Genomic DNA, 8205 nt, shown 5'->3' with positions numbered 1-8205 from the left:
GATTAAAGAGTTAAATATTTTATTATTATTTTTTAATAACTACTAAAGAGCGCAGCTAGTAAGAAATTTTGAAGAATTTTTTTTTTTTTGTTTTAAAAATGCCATAGTAATATTTTAAATGAATATTTCAAGTATTTTTTTGTTGCAGGCTGCTAAAGTGTAGCCGTTCAATTCAATAAACTCAAACAGGTTATCTAATATTTTTATTCAGACAAATATAATTCAATTACGACTTGTATCTGCATGTTCTGCATATATGATGGAATTGTAAGTAGGTAGTTAAATGGAGAATTATGCATCATATATGCAGGTAGGCTTTGATTCAATAAAATAATAATTTTTGCATACCTAGAAAGACCAAAATTTCAATAAAATAAATTGTAACTCGAAAAATATTTAATTTTTTTTCTCCAAATTTCTTCCGTAAATTCGGAAAATATCTATAAATAGTAAATCGGGTCGATTTGTAGAGAGCCACATAAGCAAATAAATCGCGTATGCCGGAATATTCTACGGTTCATTCTACGCAACTTTATTTAAGTGAGTTATGTGGGTCTAAAACCGGTTTTGAGCCAGCGACTTTTAAGGTGAAGGATTGATATTTAATAGGTGGCCATTGGTCGGAATTGGCAATATCGAACAACTGTAATTCAGATTTTCTTAAATTTAGTCTCAAAAAGCACTGGATCGAAAGTTTTTTTAGTCGTATAGTCTCTTAGGCCAAAATTATTCAGTATGATCCATAGAAAATTTCCGTAGATTGTTTTTTTGAATATCCAAAACTAGACACAAGGTTCGCTCTTTCCAACTAATATAGTAAAAAATAAAATAATACGCGATTTCATATTACAAAAACTGACCTACTCTAATAAATATATCTATACAATTTTAAAGCATTGATTCTTCATATATTTTTTTTGAAGATCGTCTTTTTTCAAGGTTCCCCCTTGTTATCTGATATAAAAAAAATATATTTTTATTTAAAAAAATTAAATTTTTTTTATTACAACTTAAATCTTGAAACCTTTTAAATTTAAATTATATTTAAATCTTAAAAGTGAAATTAATTTAAATTGGAAATTATGCTTTTAAAATTCATTATAAAAATTTGCAACCACCCTACTAGGCATTTATTTATGTTTTTATTGATAAGTAACAGGAAGAGGAATCACATTCGCACTCATTATTTAATTTAATATTCCACTTCAATTCAAGTTCGAGGTCAAAGTACATAAAGTGTATTAGTTTTGCCATAGTTTGCCTCCTCATTTGTAAGTGCAGGGGAATGGGGTGCGCATGGCGTATGCGAAACATTTTATATCAAACTTGCGTATACAGACATCTTTCAATATAAACAAATATTCCATATGTGTAAATATGTAAGAATATAAGTATTCATACACAAGATAAATTTCTTCAGTGTGAAGCCTTGTAGTTCCTCAAAAATAAATAATAAAAAAAATTCTATATTTGTGATGCCGCAGTGTTTTCCCAAATCCAGCGCACTCTGATAATTTTTGACGAGACTTCATAATATTAGTTAGTTAAATGTGCACCCATATACCTATGTACTAAAACAATTGAAGTTTATACTCATCCATAAGTGTTGTTTGTTGTATTACTTAATGCGAAAAGTATTTGTTAACAATATTACTGTAACTTGTAGTTTACTTTCAATTATGATAGTTATATTTCCACCATAAAAAAAAAGTTATATTTTCCTTAAGCGTGGAAACATTTACATGATTATTATTATTGTATAATACACAATGATCAACAGCTGTTAAGAACAAAAATGTCTGTATTTACAGTCTCAATAAAAAAAATTATAAGACTTTATATAGTAAGGGACAAAACACGAGAATATATAGCCGATGTCGTTGACTTAATTAGCTGTTTCTGTGGGTTACACTTCAAGTAAATGTACATATTTATAAAAAGTAACGCCATTGAGCCGAGCTTTTTTTTATATAGGGTTATATAGCATTATAAAGAAAGTAAGAAAGTAAGGAAATGCTAAGTTCGGGTGTAACCAAGATGCAAAGGTGAAGGCGGCCTTCCCCAATTTAGGGTTTCTTCTTGATCCAAGAACCATGGCTGATTGAGGACGAATAGTCATAACGAACGACGTTGGTTAGACCAGATCTGGTATGATGATCCGAAATGAATAAACGCTATTTATTTTACACAATTTCAGCAACGCTGGTCTGCGACGCCAGAGATTTCTGGTTCTTATATCTTCAATCGGGGGCAGCTTGAACATTAATAACATTTATGATAGCAGAATGTCTCTTAGACTCATTATTCACCACCGACACAGTGGATGGGAGGGTCGAAGTTTTCAGCTCGGCGTGTAAAACTGCACTGGAGTGCTCCTCTTCACTGAAAATACCGAAGGACAGATTCAAGAATCTCTGGTGGACTATAGAACTCTCGGAAATCAGAGCGTCCTGCAGGCATTTGTTCAACAAGGCTCGTAGGATGGAACAACTGACGACTGGCGTTGTATAAAATCGGACTTGCAATATACAAGACTGAGTTAAGAAAATCAAACAGAACCTCATGGAGAAGTTTCTGCGAAAAAGTGGAGAGTTGTCAAGAGTCTTCTAAGTTTATTCTAGTTCTCGCAAAGAACCGCGTCTCTATGGGTTTTCAGGAGGCAAATGGATAGTAACCAGACGGAAATGGCTAAGTCTCCTATCTTAAGTTTTCAGGGTATTGAGAGAAAGATATCCTGTCTGCAAAAGATAGTTAAAATGTCATTATTTTCCCTTAAGATATTTCACTTAGTATTATTTGGTTTAGGCATGAGAGAGCCGTGAAATAAAAGTATAGTTGTCTGTTGTCTTCCGAAACTAACTTAGGTCTCAATCATTTGCAATACTTTTTTTTTCGAACATTGTTTCACTGCCATATACACTACTAAATTGGTGTTGTTGCTTTCCACGTGAGTCGCAGTAATACCAGGTCTTAGTCCTGCAAGTAATACATAATATATTATCTGTCAAAATATGTAAGTACGCCCAGTTAAATAAAAGTATTTTAAAATGACGTGACCACTTCAGAAATTACCAACTCATGTCTCTCAAAGTCGTCACTTCGTAGAGAGTGGGTAAATATACTTGGCAAAATTTCCCAACGCGTATTGTAACGGAAATTACATCAATGTACAAGGTGCCTTCCAAAGTAAACAGAACTTAAACAAAAAAAAAAAAAAAATAAACAGATCAATTGGTTTTTTCGGCAAAATCAATTTATTTTTATATATTATATTTCAATACAGCTTTTTGCACGATCCAAAAGCATGTCGAACGAGTGTTTTAGCTCGTTGGCCGGTATGGCAAGCCTTTTGAATGGCCTCTACGTCTGGATAACGCTTTCCTTTAATGTGCAAACGCATTTTTCCGAAAAGGAATAAGTGGCACGGTGCCATATCAAGGGAATACGGGGACTGGTTAATGATTAATGAAAATGAAATGTGATTTTTGGTCAAATAATCGTCCTTCGAATGTTGGATTCTGAGCAATTTTCGGTCGTCAGTCAATTTGTGCGAAACAAATCGTGCACACACCTTTCGTAAGCCCAAATGTTCGGTCAAAATGCGATAAATCGATGTTTCGGAGATATTCAACTCCATTGCATGAATTTCAATGATGATTTCGGCTAATTTTTGATAAATTCACGCCCCGTTTCGATGGAATTTCAAAAGCAAAAACATACTGACACTTAAAGCGTAATAACTTCACCTTCAATCAATTAAATGTCATGTAATTCTCACTGGACAATCGATAGAGATAGCAGAGTCTAACGCATTCGACATATAGATGGCGCCACCAGGGGGCGCAAGATTCAAAAAGTTCTGTTTGCTTTGGAACACACCTTGTACATTTTAATGCATGAAAACTTTCCACTTACAGAAGCGTGCTCCGGCTGTCAAGTGTTTTAATTACTTTAAAGTCGTTGAATTATTAGAAGTATTTTTCTGGATCATTGCTAATATGTCGTTCAAGTTGCATATTTACGCAAATTAAATTGTAAGTGAACAAGTTTGCCATTTAGAAAGCCACTTAAAAGCATAAAAATTAAGTAGTGGTAAGCATGTGTACCCAGTACACTATTTTCCTTTTACGAGATTCCTATATGAAATATTTAATATTTTGTTATACTCCAAATATATACACACGTTATTAAGTTTGATAAGAAATTGCAATACCTGAAATGAGACCTAAAGTAATATAAATTTATATAAGTAATAAGCATGACGAGTTGAGTCAACTGTCCAGAGCAGTATGGGAGCTCAACTGATAGTACTTTCGGATACAAGGTCTGAGCAGCGACTTAATTCTGTTACCACGGGGACCTTGGATTTTGCTCCAACCTACTCATGCAGACTGGCACCGTATCATGGTGGTTGTGGTTAAAACTCGAATGCGGCAAGAACTGACACTTTGTTATTTGAATGTGAAGTTGTATCGCAACCGGTTGCCGAACACAAAGTACGGCAGAGGTTTCAGATGGGCCTCAAACCCTACCAAGGTGATTGGTGTGTCCACTCCACACTGCCAATTGGTACTGGAAATGCTCGGCATTAGTTTTGACCTGCATTGATTGCATCCACTATGCTCTTAAGCGCCGAGGGGTCGCCAACAGGTACCCACGTTAAACACTCTGGACGTTGTATATATGTATTTGAACTAGTCCCTTAGTCCTTTGAGAACACGACCTGAAATTTTGGAAACGTCTTCTTCTCTCCAACAAGCTGCACATTTGTTGGAACTCTCGACATCGGACCACTATAGTATATAGCTGTCTTACAAATTATCCACCATAATCAAGTTTTTATATGGAAAAACTTTTATTTTGGAAAATCATCTTCAATATGGACATGGGTCATTGTCCGACACAATACTGTAATCTACAATAAAGATCTTCATAAAAACTATTTCTTATTAAGTAATTCGACTTGAAAGTTGTTTTACTGACGCTTCAGCGTGCCTCTACTCGCAGTTGTGGTGTGTGTCTTGGCTATTTTCGATAAAGAAAACAACGGCTGAAAAGTTATAAACCGACTTCTAACGGTTGATAGGTTTCATGAGAATCTTTTATATGGAAGGAATATATTGTCTATTGAAAAGTAATAGCTATATGTAAAAACATTGCAGCTTGTGCGGAAGAATGATCGAGCCGTAGAGATTACGTTGTGGTAAGAGTTTTCTAAAATTCTTATTTATACTAAAATTTAACTATTGAAAATAGCATGATTTCCGTATATTTTTCATATCCAGGTAATACTGTGTATCAAGTTGAAGTTGAGTTGTTTCTGTCTGCGCAGAGTTTACCGCACGCTCACTAGTCAAATGCGGTTATGGAGAACGTGGTAGCACTATCCAGACGTCATTTGATTATAAAACTTCTGTCACATTAAAAGTAATCGCGGGGATTTTATTAGAATACTTTTCATGTTGACACAATTGTACATACATATTTAAATTATATTTCTGGGAAATTGCTTTTCACGAGTACGTCTGGTCAGGTTACAACTACAACAAACTAAATATAATTTTTGCTCGTAATACTTGTCATTTAGTAAATAGTAGTTACAAAACCGTAAAATAAGTATAGTATTTAAACAAAAATTAATTAATTAATATATTTAATAAATAAAATAAATAATAGGTTGTCAAAAAAGTCTTRCGGTATTTTTATTGAATTTTCAATTGTTCATGAAATTTTTTTTGATTACTGCTACTATGCCGGTCTCTTCCGACCAATTCAGCGGTTTTATCGCAATTTTCGATGACAGGCCTTCCGGAGCGTAGCGCATTTTCGACCACCTCTACACCAGAATGAAAACGTTGAAACCATCGTTGTGCGGTGCAAATAGAAACTGTATCGGGTCCATAAACTGCACAAATTTTATTGGCGGCTTGAGATTCCTTTTTTCCTTTATCGTAGTAGTACTGTAAAATATGCCGTATTTTCTCTTTATTTTGCTTCATGTTTACGACGCTATAACTCACGAATGACTTAAAGGTAACAACAATCAATCAAATATGTGTTAGCGCGTGAAATGAGGTTTCCAAAAAGGTATAGCATGACCCGATGTGACGAATAACACAAGAAATACGCGCTTTCAGCGCCAACTACGCAAGACTTTTTTGACAACCTAATATATAATAGGCAATTTCTATTGACGAAAATACCTTCGTCATGGTTTTAGCGATACTGGTCGTAACAAAAGTGCAAAATCGGTTGTGGCACGTTGCCGTTCCCGAGTCATCTCATTTGTAATGTAATTATTATTCCTTACTATTAAAACTAACAAAGTTTTCTACAATACCATCAACAAAATATGGGAAGCAATAAGCTGAGTATTTTCTTTCGTTGAAGGTATAAGTATATGTAATGAGATGCTCCTACTCTCTGTTAAATAATTTGCATATTATATTATATATGGCAAAGCTGTGATTATCGTCGATTCGTCGGAGATCTTCTTTGAGGATGATGATGCCCTTCTGTTCTTGTGATTATCACTCAGCTGGAAATAGGATCCTTCAAAACTAAGGAACACAAATTTCTGAAGGCATAATCTCAAAATTTTAACTTAAAAATATTGTCTATAGTCGTAATAAATATGAAGGATCATTCTGAAACTTATTTAGTCTGTCGTAAAAGGATTTTAGAGAGATTCTGCTATTTAAACCAAATGTTCCCGCTCTTTGAAAGGTAGCACAATATTTTGTACTTTCAGCCTTAACCTAAGGTACGTATATCATAGAGTGTGCTTACTCTGCGCTGGTCTACGTGTATGAAACTATAAGCGGAAGTTGGAGCCCCTCCCCTGACACATAGATGGTGGATAAAACATGGCGTAGTCCGATCGTTAGTCATCAGAGTAGACTGCACACGATGAACCCGTTCGTAAGTGTGGAAAAACGCAATAGTCGGCGGGCAAGGTTATGGCGTCTGTATAATGTAATGCATGGAATAATTTTAACTGAGTACCTTGAAAAAGGAAAGACCAGCAACAGCGACTACTATATAACGTTATTGGACCATTCCAGTGATGAAAAATGGAAGCATTTGAAGAACAAATTCAGTAAACACGATGGCAAAAATCCAAAAATTCATCAGATCTGGCCTTCAGCGATTATTTTTTCTCAGATAACTCAAAAGAATGCTCATAAGGAGGAAATTTTCGTGGAAAGAAAAGGTTCGCCGAAAACTTAGGCTTTGAAGCAAAGGACAAATCGTATACAAAAAATGTTATCGAAAAGTTGGAGGGTCGCTATAATCAGTGTAACACCCATGAAGGAAACTGTGTTGAAAAACAGAACGAATTTTGACAAAAAAATGAAGTGCTTTACCATGATGATTCGTTATTTTATCGCATAAAATGTTGTAGAAATTCATTCTCCACCATAATCTCTTATAACACCATATACATGAACTATATATAGCAGTCCTAGCTATTTTGTCAAGAATTTGACATTTGAAAGCAGCAGTATACAAGTAGTTATATAGTTGATTTCAAAACCAAAGATTATGCGGATACCTCATTAACGTCTTGCAATAAAAATTATGGCTCATAAAATAGCTTTATGCGCAAAAATTGTTTTCGTTATTTTTTGTATTGAATTACGGCGTGGTTTTTTTTATGAGTATATTATTTTTTCGTTTGTATTTTGTATTCATTCGTTCACTTAAGGTTAAAGGTTGCTTCCGGAGTGCAGCAGCGTTGACACACTTTCAGCAAAATTGGCAGCTATTGAAATTGAAAACAGCTTAAGAAATATTACTGGATATGTATTGTATAAGTTCACGGCTATTATATGAAAAAATATATATATTTTTAAGCTTACGAGTAAATTATCTCTTCGAACGGAACTCTCAAATGAAGGGCAGGTTAAAATGAAAACCATGTGTTAAGGTGGAGCTAAGGTGGGGAACAAATTGCTGCTGCAACAAATTACCATCGAAATACAATCGCTACATTTCCAAAATAATACGATATTTTTAAGAGTTGTGATATCACAGCCACAGCAAGTGAACACACAAAACGGCACATTACACAACTTGCCGCTGAAGATAAGGTGACTTGGTCAGGAATTAACGCTAAACTCGTCAACGGATTCACCAAATGTAGAAAAAGGATTATCAGCTGAGATATAAAAATATTATACCCAAGCCGTGTCTCAAGAAGCA

This window comes from Bactrocera latifrons, unplaced genomic scaffold (assembly GCF_001853355.1).
Source record: "Bactrocera latifrons isolate USDA-ARS-PBARC rearing strain unplaced genomic scaffold, ASM185335v1 scaffold_19, whole genome shotgun sequence".
NCBI lineage: Eukaryota > Metazoa > Arthropoda > Insecta > Diptera > Tephritidae > Bactrocera > Bactrocera latifrons.
This window is presented reverse-complemented; position numbering follows the sequence as displayed.